This window comes from Chiloscyllium punctatum, chromosome 33 (assembly GCF_047496795.1).
Source record: "Chiloscyllium punctatum isolate Juve2018m chromosome 33, sChiPun1.3, whole genome shotgun sequence".
Taxonomy (NCBI): Eukaryota; Metazoa; Chordata; class Chondrichthyes; order Orectolobiformes; family Hemiscylliidae; genus Chiloscyllium; species Chiloscyllium punctatum.
This window is the reverse complement of record NC_092771.1, coordinates 67,282,335-67,307,892: the sequence shown is the minus strand read 5'-3', so window position 1 is coordinate 67,307,892 and position 25,558 is coordinate 67,282,335. Positions and strand designations below refer to the sequence as shown.

At 44.6% G+C, this 25,558-nt stretch overlaps 2 long non-coding RNA genes across 2 annotated transcripts in view; one reads left to right on the top strand and one right to left on the bottom strand.

The window, feature by feature from the left end:
• The window catches only part of LOC140458568 (uncharacterized), a 127,051-nt gene extending 102,807 nt beyond the window's left edge, over positions 1-24,244 (bottom strand). The window contains exon 1 of the long non-coding RNA XR_011953564.1: positions 24,136-24,244. This is a non-coding gene — a long non-coding RNA (uncharacterized lncRNA). The remainder of the gene's footprint in view (positions 1-24,135) is intronic.
• Positions 24,245-24,782: 538 nt separating this feature from the next.
• LOC140458569 (uncharacterized) overlaps positions 24,783-25,558 on the top strand; it is a 36,176-nt gene continuing 35,400 nt past the window's right edge. The window contains exon 1 of the long non-coding RNA XR_011953567.1: positions 24,783-24,930. This is a non-coding gene — a long non-coding RNA (uncharacterized lncRNA). The remainder of the gene's footprint in view (positions 24,931-25,558) is intronic.

The window sequence follows — 25,558 nt, the reverse complement described above, 5'->3', positions numbered from 1 at the left end:
TTGGGCAGGAGGTAGAAACTGGCGGTGGGGTTGAGGGACTATGAGGTTGGAGGCGGTGGATGGGGAGATGATGGTTTGGTGGTGGGAGGTGGGGTCATGGTCAAGGGGGCAGTAGGAGGAGGTGTCCGCGAGCTGGCGTTTCGCCTCAGCGGTGTAAAGGTCGGTGTGCCAAACTACTTCCGCGCCTCCCTTGTCTGCCAGTTTGATAGTGAGGTTGGGGTTGGAACGGATGGAGTGGAGGGATGCACGTCCCGAGGGTGAGAGGGGTGGAGAAGTTGAGGCGGTTAATCTCACAGCGGCAGTTGGCTATGAAGAGATCGAAGGCAAGTAATTTATCTTCACACCTCTCCATATGTATTCTAACTTCAACCATACAGTGATCACTTCTTCCAAGAGGATCCCTAATTCTGAGGTCATTAATTATTCCTGTCTCATTGCACAGGGGCCAGATCTTGGAGAGCTTGCTCCTTGTTGTTTACATTTCATACTGTTCAAAAAAACTATCATGTATACACTTAATGAATTCCTCAAGGCGACCCTGACTGAGCTGGTTCGACCAATCTACATGTAGATTAAAATCACCCATGGTAATAGACATGCCATTTTTATAGGCATCAGCTATTTCTTTGTTTATTGTCCATCCCAATGTGAGGTTATTATTTGGCCTACACACTGCACGTATCAGTGACTTTCTTGTTCGAATTTTGAAAGCATCATTTCTGTTTCCCCTAATGTACAGCAATAACAACAACTACTTGCTTTATATGGAATCTTTCATAATGGCAAATCTCCTAAGGTGTTTCATGGATGATCAAAATATTGATGAAGGAGGATGATTTTAAAATACATCTTAACGGAGGATAGAGAAGGTTAGGGAGGGTTTTCCACAGACTTCTGCCCTTGACAGCTCCAATTGTGGAGTGATGCAGGTGGGGTGGGATGGGATGGGTTGAAAAGGGAACGTGCAAAGGGGAAATGGAGGAGCGTAGGCAGTGCATAAGGTCTTAAGGATAGAGGAGGTTCCAGACTGAGTCTGTCTGTCATAGACAGTATGGCTGCCTCATGGAATTTGAAGCACCGCAATGGGCCCATGCATGTCATGTTAGTCAAGGATAGTATAACGGTGGCTGAGAGAACATTTGGGGAGGACTTGTCTACTGAAGTAGTGTGGGCTGAGATTAGAAACAGGAGAGGGGAGGTCACACTGCTTGGAGTTTTTATAGGCCACCACAGAGTTCCAGGGAGTGGGAAGAGAGGATTAGCAAAATTACTCTGGGTAGGAGTGAAAGTAACATGGTGGTGGTTATGGGGGACTTTAACTTCCCCAACATTGACTGGAAATGCTATAACTCTAGTACGTCGGATGGATCAGTGTTTGTCTAATGTGTACAGGAGGGTTTCCTGACACAGTATGTCGAAGGGACGACAAGAGGGGAGGCCACATTGGATCTGGTGCTTGGTCATGAACCGGACTAGGTGTTTGATTTAGTTGTAGGTGAGCACTTTGGAGAGAGTGATCATAATTCAGTTATGTTTAGTTTAGCGATGAAAAGGGATAGGTATATGCCACAGGTGAAGACTTATCAATGGGGCAGTGGCAATTATAATGCGATTCTGCAAGAATTAGATGCATAGGATGGAGGAGCGAAATGCAGTGGATGCAGACAATGAAAATGTGGAGCTGGTTTAAGGAACAGATATTGCGTGTCCTTGATAGGTATGTCCCTGTCAGGCAGGGAGGAAGTGATAAGGGAAGGGAACCGTGGTTTACAACATAAATTGCATCTCTTGTTACGAAGAAGTAGGAGGCTTATGTGTTGATGAGACAAATGGTACAGATGAGGCGATGGAGACTTACAGATCAGCTCGGAAGGATTTCAAGAGAGTTAAGAAGAGCAAAGAGAGGACACGAGCAGTCTTTTGTGAATAGAATAAAGGAGTACCCTAAAGCTTTCTATAGGTATGTGAGGAATAAAGGATAGGGTAGGAATAGGGCCAATCAAAGACAGAAGTGGGAAGTTGAGTGTGGACAGTGTGGAAATCGGAGAGGTGCGAAACAAACATTTCTCATTGGTTATCACTCAGGAAAATTAGAATATTGTAGATAATAATGAGGTAGAAGATGTTAGACTAGAAAGGATCGAGGTTAGTTACGAACAGGTGTTATCAATTCTAGAAGGATTAAAGTAGACAAGTCCCCTGGGCTGGATGGGATTTATCCGTAGATTGTCTGGGAAACCAGGGAGAAGATAGCAAAGGCTTCGGCTTTGATATTGATTTGTCATTGCCTACAAGTTCAGTACCAGAGGACTGGGTGATTGCAAATGTTATGCCCTTGATCAAGAAGGGCAGTAGAGATGACTCAGGTAATTATATACCAGTGAGCCTTACTTCTGTTGTAGGAATGGTTTTGGAAAGGATTATAAGAGACACTATTTGTAATCATCTGGCAAACAACAATATGATTTCAGATCGTCAATATGGTTTCGTCAAGGGCAGGTCGTGTCTCACAAACCTCATTGAGTTTTTCGAGAAGCACATGGAGTCATAGACATGTAAACAGCTCCAGATTTTGTTGACTCACCTTCCTGGGATGTCAGGACTGATGGCTGTACAGGGACTCAATCTTCATTTAATCCTCCTTTCCTTTGGCTTTCTGAGCTGCTAACTACATCACTAATATTCTACCTCTCCTTCCCTGTCCTGAATCGGACCCATATAAGCCTACACTTTAGGTCCCATCCCCCTGCTAGACTAGTTACAAACTCACCAACAGAACTGGTAAAAGCTCCCACCAGATTTGTCTCAGCGCTGCCCAGGGTAACCGGTCAGGCTGGTATAGGTCCGACCTAACCCAGAAACAGTCCCAGTGCCTGAGGAATCATAACCCTTCTGTGGTACACCATTTCCCCAGCCACACATCCAGCTGATCTACCTTCTCATTCCTGCTCTCATTAGCACATGGCACTGGGAGTAAGTCTGACATTATTACATTTCAGGAGCTACATTTTAATGCATCTCTGCTCTCCCTATGTCCAGCTTTCAGGCCCTCATCCCTCTGTTTAGCGATGTCGTTGGTATCTGCGTGTTGCACGACCACGGGCTGTTTACCCTCCAGCTCCAGAATGTCCTGCAGCCACTCCATGATATCATGGATCTTGGCACCAGGGAGATTACATACCATCCTGGATTCATGTCTGTGGGCACAGAAGTGCCTGGCTGTACCCCTGATTATTGAATCCCCTGTCACTATAGCCCTGCCACTCTCATTCTTCTTGTTCTGAGCAGAGCTCTCTGTGGTGTCATGAACCTGGCTGATGCTGATTTCCCGAGAAGCCACCCCACCCATTCCTGCCCTTACAGAATCCCAAGTGGTAGACAGTATCTGTATGAGAAGGGGATAACAATGGAGGACTCCTGTACTCACTTCCTGAGCCTTTTACTAGATCTGATGTTCACCCATTCCCTTTCTGCCTGTGTAACCCTCACCTGCAGGGTGACTAACTCACTAAACGTGCTGTCCATAACATTCTCAGTATTGCAGATGCTCCACATTGAGTCCACTCCCAGCTCCAGCTCTGAAAAGCAGTTTCCCAGTAGCTGCAGATGGGAACCCTTGCTGCACAAATAGCCGTCAGGGACACTGGAAGCGGCCCTTATTTCCTACATTGTGCAAGAGGAGCACACCACGGGTCTGAGGGCTCCTGTCACAACGTCTCTCTACATTCATCTAGTTACTCCCATTAAGAGAATTTAAATGAGTGAGTAACCTTCCTTCACTTCAAACATGTCCATTATAATAACAAAAAAAATCTTTACTTAAGCTGATATGTCATTCTTTAAAAACTTATATACTCCACAGGTATCACTGACAAATTGGCTATTCCCATTGGGACTGTGAATTTCTGAAAGGCCTGAACTAAAACGGAGTTTCAGCTTCACCTTCTCCCTGTCTCACCTCACTCTGTTTACACCCAACTCCAAAACACTCTCATTGAGCCAAGCAGCTCTCACAGTGCAGCCCAGTCATTTTCATTGTCTGCTCACATCTACACTGTACTGTTCCAATGCACCTCAATGGGAGCTCAGGACCAGCATTGCATCTTTCAATTCAGCCCTTTGTAACCCCAGAGTCAAAATGGATTTCAGCAGTTTCTGAATGAACAGACAGTTGTCAGAATCTGGAACGTTCCACCTGAAATGGTGCTGGAATTTGAGTCCGTGAGAAATTTGCAGAGAATTGGAAGTAGGGAGTTTACAGATTAACATTATAAAGTGGATGATTGAGACTAAATCTGACAGTTCCTGCAAAAAGACGAGGTGTAATTTGGATAAATCTGTGCGCCCTCTCAGGCCAATACCTCCTTCCACAGCTGCAGGGCCAAGAATTGAACACATACCCCAAGGGAGATCCAACCATGGACTCTTTCTGCTTTTGGCTTGAAAAAAACATTGAAGATATTTTCCCACAGACAGAACAGACATCCTTTCTCGTTCCACAGTTAAATGCCAATGATATTCAGATCCTGATGACTCCGCTGACTGTAGAAACTTGTTTATTGAGATCCCAGTCTCAATTATTCTCAATTAATATCCCATAAAATGAATTCACAAAACAAAGCTCACAGTCACTGGAAGATGAATAGTGAAGACAAACACTTCTCTTGGTATGTGTTTCATGTGTAAATGCTCCTCTTCAAATCACCCCGCCCCCACCCAGGTAGAGGACGTGTGCATGCTCCTTGCTGTACCTTGCCCCAAGTAAAGATGGTGGCTATAACCCAGGACCTCTCACTGCCTGAGGCCCAAGCCATCTTCCCCTTTGCTGCAAACGTGGGACCAAGAGTTTCTAATTCAGACGAACGACCTGCACAGAGTGTAACTAAACCCTCCCAGTCTACACTGATACATTTCATCCGGTTTCTGCTGCCACTCTCCCCTTTCCGCCTCCTGCACACACCATGGGTTATCGCGGGTCCAGTGACCCTTCCTCAGAACCGATGACAGCTGGGAAAATTAGAATCCCTTCAGGAAACAGGCCCTTTGGCCCAACAATTCCACACCCACCCTCCGAAGTTTATCCCACCCAGACCCATTCTCCTATTCTATTACTCTCCATTTCCCCCGAACACTACGGGAAACTTAGCTGGGCCAATTCACCGAACCTACAGATCTTTGGACTATAGGAGATAAGGGTTAAAGAGTAAATAATAGGTGGGGACAGAGCCCAAAGAGACACAGGAACATTTGGAAAGATAAAGGAGTGGGAAGGTGGAAAGCTGTTAATGGAGGAGACAGGAACCTTCTAGAATCTCAGTGACGGTGGTGGAAATGGTGGCTGATGATCTACATTGTGTCTGCAAAAAAGACCCTGAGCTTCCAGTTGCCTGTTCTTTAACACACAAGACTGTTCCCTGTCCAACATCTCTGTCTCATGCATACTGCAGTGTTCCAGTGAAGCTTGATGCAAGCTGGAAGAACACTTCAGATCATACCAAATGGCTTCCTATTTCAAGGACTGCAATTTCCCCTCACATGTGGTCAACAATGCCCTCCAGTGTATCTCCTCCACTTCCCACACCACTGCCCTTGAACCCCACCCCTCCAAATGCAACAAAGATGGAATCCCCCCCATCCTCACCTTCCATCCATATACAACACATCATCCTCTGCTCTTTCCACCATCAGATCCAACCCCCTGAGATATATTTCCCTCCCCAACCCTTTCAGCATTCCACAGAGACCATACCTTCTGTGACTTCCACGTTAGATCCACGGTCCCCACCAACCCACCCTCCACTCCAGGCACCTTCGCTTGCCACTGCAAGAGGTGGAAAACCTGTGCCCACACCTTCCCCTCTCCTCCATCCAAGGCACCACTGGATCCTCCCACATCCAGCAGAGATTTCCCTGCCCAACCAAACACCTCACCTATTGTGTCTTTTGCTCTCAGGACACCAAATTGTGGAATATTTCAGGGAACATTTCTGGGACACATGCACCAACCAACCCCACTGCCCTGTGGCCGACCACTTCGGCTACCCCCCACCCCATCCGCCACCACGCTGCCAAGGACATGCAAGCCCTCCATCCCAAATCCGAGCCACCCGGCACCTGGAGGAAGAACTCCTCATCTTCCACCTTGGGAACTTTCAACCACACAGCATCAAGGTTTCCTCATCTCCCACTCCCCAACTGATCTCAGATTCAACCCTCCAACTCGGCACTGGCCTCTTGAACAGTTCCACCTGCCCATCTTCCTTCCCAATTGTTCATTCCATCCTCTCACAACTACCCTCCATCTACAACTACCTATTGCCTCCCTAGCTCCCTTCCCCCAACCCCAAACACCCCTCCCTATTTATCTCTCAGCCATATTCCACCACCCACATTTCTGATGAAGTGCTGACATGCCCAATACATCAATTCTCCTGCTCCTTGGATGCTGCTTGACCTGCTGTGCTTTTCCAGAGCCACACTTTAACGCAAACTGGAAGAACAACACCTCATCTCCCACTCGGGCACCCTGCAATCCCCTGGCTTCAACATCAAATTCAATAATTTTAGGTCCTGAACTCTCCCACGTCCTAGTGTCTTTCCCCCCTACCCCACATACCAGGCCTTGTTATTACGTCGCCTGCCATTACACACTACCTATGGTTAGCCACTAACAGTCCCCATAAACAGCTATTCACCCTCCCCCCGTCCGATCGTTATTCACTCCTTTGTCCAAATGCTCTTATCTCTCTCTTTGGACTCTATCCCCACTTATCATTTACTCCTTAACCCCTATCTTCTGCATAAAAACAGACTTTTTTTTCTCAGTAACATCAGTCCCTGAGGAAGCATCACTGGATCGAAAATGCGAACTGATTTCTTTTCACAGATGCTGCCAGATCTGCTGAGCTTTTCCAGCACCTTCTGGTTGTTCTGTGTGATTTCCAGCATCCGCAGTTCTTTTGGTTCTAATTTACCCGGAGTATCTAATTCAGGTCCAGCAGACTGAAACAGTGTTTATCAACCTTCCCAGTCCACACTAACTCCATCTCTCCCCCAGTATCTGCTGTCTCTCCCACTCCTTCACATTCAGTCCCCCCTCACAGTGACACTGCGCCTGCAAAGCTGATGGTCATGTGTTGGCCTGCTGGACCCACCCCTCATTCACTCCCATTGGCTGGAGGATCATGCCAACTCTCCTATTGGTCTGAAGCTGTGACAATCAGCCAGGCCCCATTGTGACCTGAGTGGTGGGATCCTCCCAGGTGCATCAGAGGCTGAGGGGTGACCTCATAGAGGTTTATAAAACCATGAGGGGCCTGGGTAGGATAAATAGACAAGGTCATTTCCCTGGGGTCGGGGAGTCCAGAATGAGAGGGTGTAGGTTTAAGGTGAGAGGGGAAGAATTTAAAATTGATCTGAGGGGCAATATTTTTTCCCACTGAGGTTGGTGCGTGTATGGAATCTTCTGTCAGGAAGTGGAGGATGTTAGTACAATTAAACGATTTGGCATCTGGATGGGTATATGAATAGGAAGGGTGTAGAGTGATATGTGCCAAGTGTTGGCAAATGGGTCTAGTTTAGGTTGGGACATCTGGTCAGCATGGACCAGTTTAACCAAAGGGTTTACTTTCATGCTGTGTATCTCTACGGCTCTGCCCTGTGATGAGCTTCATCATTCACAGTGAATGGATCAGTATCACAGAGCACAGGGACTGGAGGCTATTCAGCCCATTGGGGCTTTACTCTCTCCCTCTGGAGATGGTGCCAGTCAGTCCCAACTCACCTCCCATTTGGACATAGCCCTCCAAATCCTTCCTTAAAAATGTTAAATTTCAAATTTGTTTTGACAATAACTACTGAATCTGCATCCAGCTGTCGGTCAAACTGTTGCAGATGCTCAGAACATAGTGAATAAAATAATCTTCACATTTTTCTTTGAATTATTTGCCAGTTACCTGAAAATAGTTACTAAAAATTGTGATGTTAAAAATTTCTCACTCTGTCTCTCTGTAAATGAAATACCCTGGAAACAAATCAACTCCTGGTCGAAATCACTGCTTAACCTTCTCAGCTCCAAGGAGAATTGTCTGGCCTTCTGCTAACTCTCCATAAAAGAGAAACCTATCTTAATTTAAATTTATTAGTGCCATAGAGATGTACAGCACAGAAACAGACCCTTCAGTTCAACTTGTCCATGCCGACCAGATATCCAAAATTAATCTCGTCCCATATGCCAGCCCTTGGCCCAAAACCTTCTAAACCTTTCCCAATCACATCCAGTGAGATGCCTTTTAAATGTTGTAAAAAATGTTGTAACTGTACAGGCCTCCAAACTTTCTCTGGCAGCTCATTCCATACACATACCACGTTCAGCTTGAAACTTTGCCCCTAATATCCCTTTTCAATCTTTTCCCTCACGCCTGTGCTTTCTTGTTTTGGACTCACCTAAACAGGAATAAGACCCTGGCTGTTTACCCTATCCATGCCCCTCACAATTTTATCAACCTCTATGGTCATCTCTCAGCATCCGATTCTCCAGTGAAAACAGCCTCAGTCTATTCAGCCTCTCCCTATAGCTCAATCCCTCAACCCTGGCAACATCTTTGCATCTTTTCTGAATGCTTTCAAGTTTCACAATATCATTCCAATAGCGGGGAGACCAGGACTGAAAGCAGAATTCCAGAAGTGGCTGAATGAATGTCCTGTACAGCCGCAAAATGACGTCACAACTCCTGTACTCAATGCACTGACCAATAAAGGCAAGTACACCAAATACTTTCTTCACTACCCTGCCTATTTATGATTCCACTTTCAAGGAACTATGAACTTGCACTCCAAGATCTCTTTGTTCAGCAACACTCCCCAGGACCTTCCCATTAAGTGTCGAAGTCCTGCCCTGATTTGCTTTTCCAAAATGCTGAACCTCACATATATCTAAATTAAACTGCATCTGCCACTCCTCAGCCCATTTGATCGGAGTCTCATTGTACTCTCGGGTAACTTTGCTGTCCACTGCACCTCCAATTTTGGTGTCTATTGTAAACCTACTAACCATAGCTCCTATATTCACATAGAAATCATTTATATAAATGGCAAAGCGCAGTAGACCCAGCACCCAACTTGACAGCATATTGCTCATCACAGGCTTCCAGTCAAAAAAGCATCCTGCACTGTGACACTGACTGCTCAGCAAGGTGAGAGCTCATGGCATACAGGGAGATCTAACCATTTGGATACAGAACTAGCTCAAAGGCAGAAGACAGAGGGTGGTGATGAAGGGTTGCTTTTCAGACTGGAGGCCTGTGACTAGTGGAGTGTTTCAAGGATCACTGCTGGATCCACTACCTTTCGTCATATATATCAATGACTTAGATGTGAACATAGGAGGTATAGTTAGTGAGATGACAGCAAAACTGGAGGGGGAGTGGACAGTGAAAAAGATTACCTCAGAGTACAATGGGATCTTGATCAGATGGGTGAAGGCGGAGGAGTGGCATTTTGGGAAAGCAAATCTTAGCAGGACTTATACACTTAATGGTAAGGTCCTGAGGGGTGTTACTGAACAAAGAGACCTTGGAGTGCAGGTAGATAGGATAGTGAAGGCGGCATTTGGTATGCTTGCCTTTAACGGACAATGTATTGAGTACAGGAGTTATGAGATCATGTTGCAGCTGTACAGGACATTGGTTAGGCCACTTTTGGAACGTTGCATACAAATCTGGTCACCCTCCTTTTGGAAGGATGTTGTGAAACTTGAAAGGGTTCAGAAAAGATTTACAAGAACGTTGCCAGGGTTGGAGGATTTGAGCTAGGCTGGGGGTTGAATAGAGGTTGAATAAACTGGGGCTGTTTTCCCTGCAGCGTCGGAGGCTGAGAGGTGATCTTATCTATGTATATAAAAACATGAGGTACATGTATAGGATAAATAGACAACGTCTTTTCCCTGGCATGGGGGATCCCAGCACTAGAGGACATAGGTTTATAGTACGAGGGGAAAGACTTTAAAGATACTTGAGAGGCAACGTTTTCACACAGAGGGTGGTACGTGTATGGAATGAGCTGCCAGAGGAAGTGGTGGAGGCCATTACGATTACAACATTTAAAAGGCATCTTCATGTGTATATGAATAGGAAGGATATGGGCCGGGTGCTGACAGGGGGGACTAGATTGCATTGGGATATCTGATCAGCATGTACTGGTCGGACCGACGGGTCTCTGTTTCTGTGCTGTCCATCTATGACTCTTTGACCTTCCAGCCAATTCTGTATCCAAACAGCTAGTTCCGCCAGAATTCTATGGTATTGAACCTGCTAACCAGTGTGTTATGTGAAACCTTATGTCTTTCTCAAGTCCAAGTTAATGATTTCAATGCAAAGCCATGCTGACTCTCCCTAATTATTTCTTGCTTTTCCAATGACATGTAAATCCTGTCCCTGAGAATCCCTTCCTACAACTTCTCTGCCACTGACTTCAGGCTCAACGGTCTATAGTTCCCTGGCTTTTCCTTACCACCTTTCTCAAATAATGGCATCTTCACGCACCTCACCTGTGGCGATCGATGATACAAATTTCGCAGTGAGAGGCCCAGCAAAAGCTTTCCTAATTACCCACAAAGTTCTGGGATACACCTGATCAGATTCCAGGGATTTATCCACCTTTATGTATGTTAAGACATCCAGTACCACCTCCTCTGTAATATGTACACTTGCCAAGTTATCACTATTTATTTCTCCAACATCTCTAACTTCCATATCCCCTTTCAGTAAAAACTGACATGAAATACTTACAGAATCTCTCCCACCTCCTGCTGTTCCACAGACAGTCTTGTTGATCATTGAGGGTCGCTATTCTCTGCCTAGTTGTTCTTTTGTCTTTAGTGTATTTGTAGAATCTCTTTGGATTCTCCTTAAACCTATTTCCCAAAGCTATCTCATGTCCCCTTTTTTGCCTCCTGGTTTCCCGAGAGTATACTCCAACTTCCCTTATCGTCCTCTAGGGATTCACACAAACACAGTGGGGTCTGTACCTGCCATATCCTTCCTTCATTTTCTTGACCAGAGCCTCAATTTCTCAGGTCATGCAGCATTCTCGACGCCTCCCAGCCTTGGCCTTAACAGGAACATACTATCTGTGTCCTCTCATTGTCACAGGCCTATGGAGGCAATGGCAGATGAGGACAGAGAAACAATCATTATCAGTAAAGAGGTCGGGTTGGGAAAGGGAACAACTCATCCTTATCTCTATAATTCCTCTCTAGCCTCAGAACTATCACTATCTCTGCATCAAAGACATCTCAATCTCTGCAACATCCTCCAATCTCTAATTTCCTCCAGTCTCAACACAATTCTATCTTTAATCTTGTCCACCCTCACAAATCTCTGTGATGTGCCTTTCTTTAATTCCAGCCTTCAAGATAACCCATTTTTATTTCAGATTCCTGCACCCAGAGCTCCACAATGTCCCGCTTAACCTCTGTCACATTTTCCTCCAAAAAACATTAATCAATCACGTATCATCTATTCTAATATCACCTTCTCTGACCTGGTTTCTATTGTGGCTTGTCATATTCCTATATTATGCGTCTGTGGTCTACATGACAGAAAACGGTTTTTTTTAGATTAGATTAGATTACTTACAGTGTGGAAACAGGCCCTTCGGCCCAACAGGTCCACACCACCCCGCCGAAGCGCAACCCACCCATACCCCTACATCTACCCCTTACCTAACACTATGGGCAATTTAGCATGGCCAATTCACCTGGCCTGCACATCTTTGGACTGTGGGAGGAAACCGGAGCACCCGGAGGAAACCCACACAGACACGGGGAGAACGTGCAAACTCCACACAGTCAGTCACCTGAGGCGGGAATTGAACCCGGGTCTCAGGCGCTGTGAGGCAGCAGTGCTAACACTGTGCCACCGTGCCGCCCAATGGTTTTGTGGTCCATTGGGTTTACGCTGTAAAGAAATCTCCCAGCTAACGATTTTAATCCCATTTTCCAGCACAGAGCCCATAGACCTGTCAGCCTTGGCCTTGCAAGTGTGTTCCTAAATAGATTTTAAATGCCATCGGGATTTCTGTCTCTCTCTTCCAGACAGTGATGTTTAGTGCAACTGTTGCTCTATGCTATCACCCACAGGGTTCAGAGCAGCTGGGTCTGTGCGAACCACAGGTCGCCCACACATTGTGAAGGGTGGCAGGGTCCCTGAGAGGGGGCACAGGAGATTTACCAGGATGGTTCAAGGAATGGGGGATTTTAGTTGCAGAATTTGTGGGGCTTTTTTAACATTAATTGTTCACGTGACATGTGTGTTGCTAATACACATCAAGAATGACCATCCGCAATTAATGGACTCTCCTTTTCAACCTCTCCCCTTGCCTGTGCTGTGATAATATTCAGGTTAACCACTACCAGACATCTCTCTCTAATGAGAGAGCAGTCCTATGGTCGGGTAGGACAATGCTGACTTGATCTTTTACACAGTGATGCCACTGTGCCTCGAGGTTCGGCAGAGGGAATGCTGAAGGCAGTGGATGGGAAACCAATCGGGTACAGTACTTTACCCTGGAGGATGTTCACTTTCTTTAATATTGTTGGGGGGAGGGGGGTGCACTGATGCAGGCAAGCGGAGAATGTTCCAACACAAACCTGATGTGTACCTTATAGAGAGAAAACAGACATTGGGGAATCAGCGGTTTGGAAAAAACTGAGATTGTTCTCCTTGTACCAAAGGAAACTTGGGGAGCTGTGACAAAGCGGTTTACAAAGGTTACACGTTATAATAATAAACCTTACACCCATCAGCTCATTATACAAGGGTTACAGAACACATGTTGAAGATTTGGGAAGATCTATTGAGAGGATGGTTTGATTCAAAGGACAACTTTTATTCAGCAAATGGTATTGATCTGGAACACAATATTCTCACACAATATGAATATCCAGGTCCTGATGAATGGAGTAATTCTGTCAGAGTTTGGCGTTACAGTGACTGAGATTACCATCTGAATATCTGCCTGTAATACAAGCTTATAAAATCCGTCACTGTCAGTTCAAGTTTGAAACTCATACAATCCCCTCCTCCTGGCACAGGATGACTGTACACATTACCCCTGGTGGAGGTCAGCAGGCACTTCAAGAGCAAATCTATGTGGGTTTCTATGAGTTTCCACCTTGGAACTTCATGTGACTGAATATGGGACAGAATGTCCCAAGATTCAATGAGAAAAAGAGAGCAGGATTTGCTTCCTTTTCCTTCCTTCCGTGCTGCCGCAGTGCCTCCACAATAAGACATGGGGAGTGAAAGGCTCATGCACCTTGATGGGCAAGATGTCTCCATTCTGACCAATGGGCAGCAAGCTCCTCCCAGTCATGAAACAGAGTATCCCTGAAAGATAGCAACGGCGCATGCTTCCCACTGCCCAGTGCTCACAATACATGTTTCGAATAATGAGGGGGGAAATCTCCTAGAAAAGGCATAACAGGAAAGTTCCAAAAGGTTATAAACATTTTACAGAGAGATATTCACAGGAAACCTGGGCAACAAGTTGGCAAATAGAGTATAACTTGGGATAAACTGTAGAAAGCTGCACCACAAAGGGACTGTGGAAAATGAGCAGGAAACACAGAAAGCTAGCACACAGTTACAACAGGGAATCAGGAAAGGGAATGGAATGCTGTCCCTTATTTCAAAGAGTTTGCAATATAAGAGTTTGGAGTATATACCTTAGGGCAACTATACAAATGGCAAGTGAGACCACATCTGGAGTAACGTGAACAGATTTGGTCCCTTTAGTTCATGAAATAGAGCAGTTTATTGGAGGCATTTCAGAGAAGTTCCATTGGGATGATCCCTGTTTTGAAGGGATTATCCTGTAAGCAAAGGCTGAATAAGTTGGGAATTTACTCACTGGACTTTGGAAGAATGAGAGATGATCTCTTTGAAACATATAGGATTCTGTCGAGGTTTGACAGGATAAATATGGAGAGGATGTGTCCCATTACGGGTGAGTCTTGAACCAGATTCTGGGTCAGTCGCGGAATCAAGGGTTCTGTTTCAGATTTGTCAAGTTAAAGGCAACACCGACACAGGTTAGGGTTTCAGTAGCAATGGAGCTGGAGTGAGAAGGAGATAAGCAACGTTTTAGAGATTGGAATTCCTGGTGTTTGTGATTGTGTAGATGTCTGATCAGGAGGTCACCTTGGGGTCAGATATGAAAGCAATATTGTGAAGAATGTAGACACTTCCCAGTGAGAGGGAGGGGCACAGCAGTAAGGGAAATGAATTTGGAATAGCAACTGAAGGCAATGGGTTTAACAATTGCAGTATTTCATTGGAGTGAATCGAAACATGGTAAGCAGTTTGATAACTGAGTAATAGTGGAGTAATGGAGAGGGATGATGGGGAGGGAGAGCCGGACATTGTCAGTGTACATGTGAAACCTAACACTGTGCTTTTGGGCGATGTTACCTCCTGGCAGTATGTAGGTGAGAAACAAGACGGACTAAGGATAGATCCTGGAGAGACACCAAATACAATGAATTCAGAAAGGGAGAGTGGAGATGGAGCAGGATTTTCCAATGATGGTGAGGTCAAATATTAGGTTTTAGCAGAATGGGAGAGAAGGATATAATCAGAAAAGACAGACAGACAGATCATGGAACAATATCTGTGAATTGCAAGGTGGGGGAGGGGGGGGGTGCAGGCGGAAATGACGGTGACAAGCAGGAGGATGAGACAGAGATTTGGAATGTCCATGATTTAGCTACACTAGGGTAAATGGTCAAGATGACCTCTAATAAAGCTTGACAAGAGACTCGAGGAAATGCAAGTTTAGGACTAAAATGAGGAGCATCCTTGTGAGGCAGTGTGGCTCGGTGGGCTAGTGGAGAGGGAGGAAAGAACAGAGGCAGCTGGTCGGACTGTCTCAATGTTATTGACAGAGAAACTCCATGTGCTCCTCACTCTTCTTGTTGGAGGGGAGGATGGAGGAGGCAGGATAATGGACATTGTTTTTATTTGCAAAACAATAAACAAAACCTGTGATAGTGATTCTAAAAATAAGTGAACAAACCTGTCGTATTTCTCAAGAATATTAAAATGTTAACTGAAGTTCAGGTTTGAATCCCAATTCGGTAGAGGGTTGCTCTGAAGTCAAGAAAAAAATACCTGGAATGAAGAATCTACTGTTTGCCATGGAGCCATTGGAGATGTTTTTCTGCTATTGACAATGTCCTTGAGGGAAAGAAACCCGACAGAAGGCCATCAAGTCACTCATTGTATTAATCACTGCACAGTCTCAACAAAGGAATGAAACTGGATGGACCACATTACATCTACCAATGCACTAGCAAATACAACCACACAGTCAGCCCTCTTGACCCTGCAACTTCCGCCTCACTGTGGGCCAACAGCAGCAGCAGAACTGGACTCCAGCCCAATCTGAAATCTCATGGCCTGGAATACCCCCACTCAACTGTTAACATCAAGCTGGGGATCAACCCTGGTTCAATGGTGAATGCAGGAGGGCATGTAAGGAACAGTACAAGGCATACCTAAAAATGAGGTGCCAACCTGGTGCAGCTACCAAACCTGCATGCCAAACAGCACAAGCAACACCAAATAGAACTAAGTGAACCCATAACCAACAGATTAGATTGGAGTTCTGCAGTTCTGCCACACCTAGTCAAGAATAGTGATGGACAATTAAACAACTCACTGGAGGAAGCATCACAGATATCCCCACCCTTACTGATGGAGGGGTCTCACACATTCATGCAACAGATAAAAGGACAGCATTAGCAGCGATTTTCAGCCAGCAGTGCCAAGTGGATGAGCCTTCTCCATTGGTCCCTGACATCACAGATATGAATCGACTTGGTTGAAAACTCATTTCCAATCAGATCAAGAAATGGATAAGTAGTGTAAAGGTATGGGCCCTGCCAATATTCTGGCAATAATACTGTTGGCTGTGCTCCAGAACCTGCTGCCCACCAAGACAAGTACTGCTCCAGCACTGGCACCTACTGACTTTGTGGAACATTGCTGAGGGATGTTCCAACACAAAAACACAGGGCAGATCCAACTCAGCCAATTCCCCTCCATCAGTCCACACTCGCTCAGCAGTGAGGTGATGGAAGGTGTCATCAACAGTGCTGTCACACAGCTGCTCAGCAATAACCTGCTCAGTGATGCCCAGTTTGGGTTCTGCCAGGGCCTCTCAGTTCCTGAGCTTGTTACAGACTTGATTCACAAACTGACAAGCAGCTGAATGAGGTGAGGATGACAGGCCAGACCCCCTCCAAGACCACTATTTCGACTTCAGTGATATCACCTGACCTCACCACAGTCTCAGCTCATTTGCTGAAACTCTCATTCATTCCTTTTGTTAACTCTAGATTTCATTATCTAAACCCACTCCTGGCCAGCATCCCACATTCACCCTCCCGATAATCTCAAGAATATTGAAAACTCTACTGCTGAATCGCTCACTTGTACCAAAACTTGCTGACCAATCAAAAGACTCCCATTTATAAGCAACAACAATTTACTTTCGTACCTTTGAATTAATTGCTGGCTGTAATCATTCCTATCTCCCTGCACCACATACCCTTTCATATCTCAATAACTCATTGTAGTTCAGACTCTCAATCATGTGTTTATTTTTGAGTTCACCTGTGTGACTGTTTCTATAGACTCCAAGGGAACATGGTCTGGAATCCCCACTCTAACCCTCTAAGATCGACTTTCTTCCTTTAAGGCATTCTTAAAAAACTGCTTATTTGGCAATGGTTGTGGTGACTGGACACAATATTCTCCATCTGTAGCCTTATGTCAAAAGTTCTCAATAATATATTTGTGAAATTAAAACCATGATGATTTGAACAGAGATCTTCTACTCTTCAATATCGTTGAGTGAATAATCTGTAATGTCTCTAACCCAACCACCTTCACCATACAAACTGCAGCAGTACAAGGAAGTCAAACATCACCCTCTCCACAGGCAACAAGGCTTTGGCATTGATCACTGGTTTCTGTGGAAGGAGAAATACACAGTTGATGTTTCATGGAGTGCACTATGAATTACAGGGAATGAAAATGGTGCAGAATTTGACTGTCAGAAATTGAAGGAAAATGCACTCGCTTATTGGAAAAAAGAATTCTTGACTGTCAAAGATATTGTGGAAAAAATAACCTGATAATGGAACATCATACGGTCAGGAACCGGCAGCAGTGGACAATTCATTTACATTCCTGAAGAAGGGCTTATGCCCGAAACGTTGATACTCCTGTTCCTCGGATGCTGCCTGGCCTGCTGTGTTTTTCCAGCTCTACATTTTTCAATTCATTTACAAATCAGTTGTGAAAGTAATAGTAAAATACTATACAGAGCAAAACTACACCCATGAGAGACTGAGGAAGCGAGATAATGAACAAGTGGACATCAGAGAACCCAGAGGTGAACCAGAGCAGAGTTCACTTTTATGATCCCACAGTCAAAGATGTCTAGCACAGAAACAGGCTTTTTCGGTCCAACTTATGCCAACCAGATATCCTAACCGAATCTACCTAAATTAAATCCTTTTTGCCACTCCTCAGCCCATTGGCCCATCTGATCAATATCCCACTGTACTCTGAGATAACCTTCTTCATTGTCCACAATACCTCCAATTTTGGTGTCACCAGCAAACTTACTAACTATACGGCCTCTATTCAAATCCAAATCATTTAAATAAATGATGAAACAAATCCAGAAAAAAGTCCCTTTCTCTGGGTTTGAATGTGCTCTGTGTAAATCCTGCCCTATGACTCTTTTTACCAGGGAAAGCTGCACATACATCCCTCTGAACTTTGCCCCCTACAAAGCTGGCGGCCGCGCACGTGTCCAGTGAATCATTGCCCCGAATAAAGATGGCGGCGCTCACTCGGGCCGATTACTTAACGAGGCATATTCCCGTTTGCTGCAAAAACGGGACTGTAAGTTTCAAATTTGTATTTTCCGATGTGTACCAAATGATTGTAAAACCTCTCAGACCATACCAACACCATTTCCCTCCCGTTTCCTGCTGTTTATTTCTTTCCTTACCGACAGCTCTCCGCGCACACACATTCCGATCATCCGCACACACCGCGAGGATGATCACGTGGTATAGTCTAGTCCCGCCCTCAGTCACTGATTGGCCGTAGGACCAACTGCACCGCCAGGTCCTCCAGCCCCTCCCCTGTTTTTCCATTGGTCCGCCGCTGACATCAATCACTTCTTCGGTCCAACCGGTTTTTGCCAACCATTTATCCTAACCTGATCTATCTAAATTAAATCCTATCTGTCTGTCCTCAGCCCATTGGCCCATCTGATCAATATCCCATTGTATTCTGAGATAACCTTCTTCATTGTCCTCAATACCAACTGTTGGCTGGAGCTTGCGCACTGCTTCGTGGCTTTTGTTGCTGTTTCTCAGTTACAAGAGTGAGGGACAAAGTTAAAAATCACACAACCACCTGATGAAGGACCAGTAAAGTAGTGTTTCCAAATAAACCTGTTAGATTGTAACCTGGTGTTCTGTGAATTTTAATTTTGTCCATCCGAATCCAACACCAGCATCTCCAAGTCACGAGTGATGGAGGCATGCATAATACAAGAACAAAAGATCTAGGAAAAGGAGAAGGCCGTCCTGCACTTCGAGCCTGCTTTACCATTCAATAAGCTCATGGCTGATCATTTTGTAGACGCAGAACCATTTACCCACATTCTTATCGTATTCCGTAATTAATTATTTCTCTTTTTAAAAAACTAGCTTAGCTTTAAAAACGTTTACTGAACTAGCATCAACTATTTCGCTGGGCAATGCACTCCATAGAGGTCAAGAAGTTCCTTCTCAATTCACTCCTAAATTTGCTGCCTCTAATCTTGTGGTGATACCCTCTTGTCCTAGCTTCATCTGCCAGTGGAAACATTCTCTCTATTTCTATTTTATCCATTCCATTCATTATTTTATATCTTTCCATTCTTCTGAATTCCAATGAATATAATCCCAATCTACTCAGTCTCTGTTAAACCAAACTCCTCACCTCCGGAGTCAACATACTTAACCTCCTCTGCACCCCCTCTAGTGCCAGTACATCTTTGAGCAAGAAAGCAGATAAAAACTACATGGAGTACTCCAGGTGTGGGCTCACCAGCACCCACTATAGCCCACCTCTGCTTTTAAACACAATCCCTTCAGCAATGAAGGACAATATTCCATTTGCCTTCTGAAATGATTGTTGTACCTGGTTACCAACCCTCATAAAGAAGGATGTTCAGGTACCTCTGCATAGCAAATAATGCATTTTTAAAAAATTCAAGTAGTAATCTTTTTACTAATATTACTCCAACTAAAGAGTATGGCTTTACATTTATGAACATAATATTCCACTTGCCAAACCATTGCCCACTCACTCAATGTATCTCGTTTCCTCTGCAAAGTTTCCCAGTACTCCACACACTTTGTCCTGCTACTCATCTTAGTGTCATATGCAAACTTTGACACCCTACATGTGGTCCCCAACTCCAAATCATCTGTATCAATTCTAAATAATTGCAGTCCCAACACTGATCCTAGAGGCACGCTACTAGGTACTGATTGCCAGCCAGAATAAGGCTTATTTATCCCCACTCTTTGCTTCCTGTTAATCAACCAATTTTCTATCCATGCTAATACTCTATCCCATGCACACTTATATAATGCAACAGCCTCTTGCGCAGCACCTTGTTGAAGGCCTTTTGGAAATCCAGGCACGCCGCATCCACTGGGTCCCCATTGTCCACCTTGCTCGAAATGTCTTCACAGAATTCCAAACGATTTGTCAAGCATGACCTGCCCTTTATGAATCCATGCTCTGTCTGCCCAATGGGACAATTTCTATCGAGATTCCCTGCTATTTCTTCCTTGATAATAGACCAAAGCATCTTTTCAACTACAGAGAATAAACTAACTGGTGTAGAATTCCCTATCTTTTGTCCACCACCTTTTCTTACAGTCCTTCCTTTTCACTGGAATATGTTTTTGCTGAGCACTTCCTAAAATGTCTTTGAAAATTTTTCACTGCTCATCAACTGTCCCACCATAAAATCTTTATTTCCAGTCTACTTTATCCAGGTTCTCCCTCATTCTATTTTAGTTCTCCGTGTTCAAGCACAGGACCAAGGTATTAGATTTTATCTTTACACTCTCCATTCTAACTGTTCTAACTTCAACCATACAGTGATCACTTCTTCCAAGAGGATCCCTAACTCTGAGGTCATTAATTATTCCTGTCTCATTGCACAGGGGCCAGATCTTGGATAGCTTGCTCCTTGTCAGTTCCATTTCATACTGTTCAAAAAAACTATCATGGATACACTTAATGAACTCCTCACGGTTACCCTGACTGAACTGGTTCGACCAATCTACATGTAGATTCAAATCACCCATGGTCATAGACATGCCATTTTTACAGGCATTAGTTATTTATTTGTTTATTGCCCATCCCAATGTGATGTTATTATTTGGCCTACACACTGTGCCTATCAGTGACTTTCTTGTTAACATTTTGAAAGCATCATTCTTGTTTCTCCTAATGTATGGCAATAAAAACAACTACTTGCATTGTATGGAATCTTTCACAATAGCAAATCTCCTAAGGTGCTTCATGGATGATCAAAACATTGATTAAAGAGAATGATTTTAAAATACATCTTAAAAGAGGAAAAAGAAGGTTAGGGAGGGTATTCCACAGACTTCTGTCCTTGGCAGCTCTAATTGTGGAGTGATGCAGGTGGGTTGGGTTGGAAAGGGAACGTGCAAAGGGGAAATCGAGGATTGCAGGCAGTGCATAAAGTCTTCAGGACAGAGGAGGTTCTGGACTGAGTCTGTCTGTCATAGACAGTATGGCTGCCTCATGGAATTTGAAGCACCGCAATGGGCCCATGCATGTCATGTTAGTCAAGGATAGTATAACGGTGGCTGAGAGAACATTTGATGAGGACTTCTCTACTGAAGTAGTGTGGGCTGAGGTTAGAAACAGGAGAGGGGAGGTCATACTGCTTGGATTTTTTAATAGGCTGCTGCAGAGTTCCAGGGAGGGGGAAGAGAGGATTAGCAAAATTACATTGGGTAGGAGTGAAAGTAACATGGTGGTCATTATGGGGTCTTTAACTTCCCAAACATTGACTGAAAATGCTATAACTCTAGTATGTCGGATGGATCAGTTTTTGTCCAATGTGTACGGGAGGGTTTCCTGACACAGTATGTCGAAGGGCCGACAAGAGGGGAGGCCACATTGGATCTGGTCCTTGGTCATGAACCGGACTATGTGTTTGGTTCAGTTGTAGGTGAGCACTTTGGAGAGAGGAGTACAATTCAGTTATGTTTAGTTTAGCGATGGAAAGTGATAGGTACATGCCACAGGTGAAGAATTATCGATGGGGCAATGGCAATTATAATGCAATTCAGCAAGAATTAGGATGCATAGAATGGGGTAGCAAAATGCAGTGGGTGCAGACAATGGAAATGTGGAGCTGTTTTAAGGAACAGATATTGTGTGTCCTTGATAGGTATGTCCCTGTCAGGCAGGGAGGAAGTGATAAGGTAAGGGAACTGTGGTTTACCACAGAAATTGCATCTCTTGTTAAGAAGAAGTAGGAGGCTTATGTGTTGATGAGGCAAATGGTACAGATGAGGCCATGCAGACTTACAGATCAGCTCGGAAGGATTTCAAGAGAGTTAAGAAGAGCAAAGAGAGGACATGAGCAGTCTTTAGCAAATAGAATAAAGGAGAACCCTAAAGCTTTCTATAGATATGTGAGGAATAAAGGATAGGGTAGAAATAGGGCCAATCAAAGACAGAAGTGGGAAGTTGAGCGTGGACACTGTGGAAATTGGAGAGGTGCTAAACGAATATTTCTCATTGGTTTTCACTCAGGAAAATGAGAATATTGCAGACAATAATGAGGTAGAAGATGTTAGACGAGAAAGGATCGAGGTTAGTTACGAACAGGTGTTATCAATTCTAAAAGAATTGAAAGTAGACAAGTCCCCTGGGATGGATGGGATTTATCCATGGATTTTCTGGAAAGCTAGGGAGAAGATAGCAAATACTTAGGCTTTGATATTGAGCTGTCATTGCCTACAGGTTCAGTACCAGAGGACTGGATGATTGCAAATGTTATGCCCTTGATCAAGAAGGGCAGTCGAGATGACCCAGGTAATTATATACCAGTGACCCTTACTTCTGTTGTAGGAAAGGTTTTGGAAAGGATTATGAGAGACAATATTTGTAATCATCTGGCAAACAATAATATGATTTCAGATTGTCAATATGGTTTCGTCAAGGGCAGGTCGTGTCTCACAAACTTCATTGAGTATTTTTGAGATGGTGACCAAGCATATAGATGAGGGTAGGGCAGTTGACGTGGAATACATGGACTTCAGTAAAGCCTTTGATAAGGTTCCAAATGGTAGGCTCTTAGATAAAATGCAGCGACATGGAATTGAGTGTGATTTAGCAGTTTGGATTAGAAACGGGCTTTCTGAAAGAAGGCAGAGAGTGGTGGATGATGGAAAATAATCAGCCTCCAGTGCAGTTATTAGTGGTGTGCCACAAGGATCTGTTTTGGGATCACTGCTGTTTGTAATTTTTTATAAAAGTCTTAGATGCAGGCATAGGTGGATGGATTGGTAAATTTGCAGACGACACGAAAGTCAGTGGAGTAGTGGACAGTGTGGAAGAATATTACAGGTTGCAAGGGACTTGGATAAACTGCAGAATTGGGCTGAAGGGTGGCAAATGGAGTTCAATGCAGCTAAATGTGAGGTGATACACTTTGTGAAGAATAACAGGAAGGCAGAGTACTGGGTCAATCGAAACATTCTTGGTAATGTAGATGTGCAGAAGGATGTTGGAGTCCACGTACATAAATGCCTGAAAGTTGCCACCCAGGTGTACAGTACTGTTAAGGTGGCATACAGTGTCTTAGGTTTTATTCATAGATGGATTGAGTTCTGGAACCACAATATCATGCTGCAACTATACAAAACACTGGTGCGGCCATATTTGGAATATTGTGTGCAGTTCTAGTGCCCATATTTCGGGAAGGATGTGGAAGCATTGGAAGAGGTGCAGAGGAGATTTACCAGGATGTTGTGTGGTCTGGAGGGAAGGTCTTATGAGGAAAGGTTGAGCAATTTGAACGTGTTCTCATTGGCAAGAAGGTGGCTAAGAGAGGATTTGATAGAGACATACAAGATGATCAGAGGCTTAAATAGGGTAGACAGTGAAAGTCTTTTTCCTAGGATGATGACATCAGTGTGTATGAGGGGGCATAACTACAAATTGAGGGGTGATAGATTTAAGACAGATGTCAGAGGCAGGTTCTTTACTCAGAGACTAGTAGGTAGTGGATTCCACGCCCTAACCAATGTAGTTAACGCAGCCACTATAGTGAGATTTAAACAATCCTTTAGATAAGCACATGGGTGATTTTGGGATAGTGTAGGGGTATGAGCTGAGAATAGTTCACAGGTTGGCGCAACATCAAGGACCGAAGGGCCTGTTCTGCGCTGTATTGTTCTCTGGCTATTGTGCTACAAGAGTTTTTTACTGTCTTAAACAGAGTGATGGATCTTGTATTGTGAGCTTACGAAGTGTCACTGATCTCTACCAAACATGTTCGAGGTAGAGAATGCTGCCTGACCTGCTGTGCTTTTCCAGCAACACATTTTTCAGCTCTGATCTCCAGCATCTGCAGTCCTCACTTTCTCCATGTACGAGGTAGAGTCAGGGCAATAATAAGATGCTGCAACAGGAGGGGGACAGGTAGCTCCATACAAAACCCGACTCCTTCTCAACTGTTTTCACCACAAAAACCGAGCGCCTTCCAGAAAAGCACCTCTATATCCCACCACAACATTTTGCCCCACAATCGTGGTATCTGGCTGTGCACTAAGAGGAGTGCAACAGCCTGGACTGGGACCCTGAAACGCTTAGTAAAGAGTCAAATCATCTGAGCATTGACAGCCCCACCACATTGCATGCATTTTCTATTGTTTTCTCTCTGTTCCTGACTTCCCTTGTTTTTCCTAATTAACCTGCTAAAAGTTGTTGTTACACACACCTGCACAAGCTGTGAATTGAACCCAGGCCCCTCGGTCCAAGATTCGGGATATTTTCACCGCGTCACAAAACATCGAATTGAACTTCCTTTGTCCCTTGCCTGCGAAGTCTCGCCTGAATCAACTCTGCAATTGGGAGGAAGGGGCGGAACAGGAAGACCGAGTAGCGGCCGGTCCTCCAACCAGAGTGAGTGAGGAGCGGGGCCAAAGCATTCTCGGGAGTGAGCGCTTCAAGATTGGTCAGAGAGCAAACTATTTTGCAGGATTGATCATTCTCATGATATAGTGGAGCATTAAATCTCTCTCATAAATCACTGCGAGATTTTAAGAAATCCTGTCGTTGAAATGTAAATCTGATAACATACATATTTCCAATCGATTTGCATAACGCGAGTAAGAAACTTCTTTTCAAACTCCCAGAACGATTGGTAATTTACATACCTGGCCGTTATGGTTGATTTGGACCGGACAATCTATTTGCATGTTAGACATCTCTATGACTGTAACTTGACAAAACAATTGTTAATGACGAATATTTTACCCATCAGTCTGTGCAGTTATGAATATTCTCTGTGAACTCACTGATAACCTCAGGCGCACGCGCAGTCTCGTTTCTGTGCAGAGCATGCGCAATGTCACATTGGTCAGGGCAGAGGGAAATGGAGCTGCTTTCTCCGGCAGCGGCTTCAGAGAGCGGTGCCCAGAGCCGATGTGAGGGAGCATCGCCGGGAGAAAGGAGCGTAGAGAATTCACAAGTAAAGGTTAAAAAAAACTCGGAAAAGACCCTCCGAGCCCGGGTAAGGAGGTGGCGGTCTCTGATCAGGGAAGGGGGCCCAGGGTCACGGCCGCCATTTGTTTGAGGGAAGAGGGAGCGCGGGCCTGAGGGCCGCCATCTTGTGAAGGTCAAGGTGCAGGAGGGCGGGGCTCTAGGGGTCTGTAGAACAATCCGAGGAAAGGGAAGCCCCATTGTTATTGATTAATTCCACGAACACAGCTTCACTGGGCGATCCTGCAGGAATATCCTCTCTCAGTCCTGCTGTGATGTTTCACCCAATCAGAACCAGCAGCTCTCCTCCTCTCTCAGCTCCCCTTCTGTCCTTCCTGCAGCATCTGTCCCCTGGAACATTGAGCTGCCTGTCCTGTCCCTCCCTCAGCTGTTGTTTCTGTAATACCTGTGATATCCCAGTCCCACCTTAGATTACTTCACTAAAGACAGGAATTCACCCGATGGATGTTTCTTAACTTCAGCAATTGTTTAATACTCACTTACAGGTTTATAATTACATCGATTTTGAAGCATTTATTTCACATTCAATCATTTGCAATGGTGGGATTTGAACCTGTGTCCAGAGAATACTTGCTGAGTTTCTGGATAAATTGTCACACAATAATGCCACTAGGCCATCACTTCGCCTGCTCACAGTT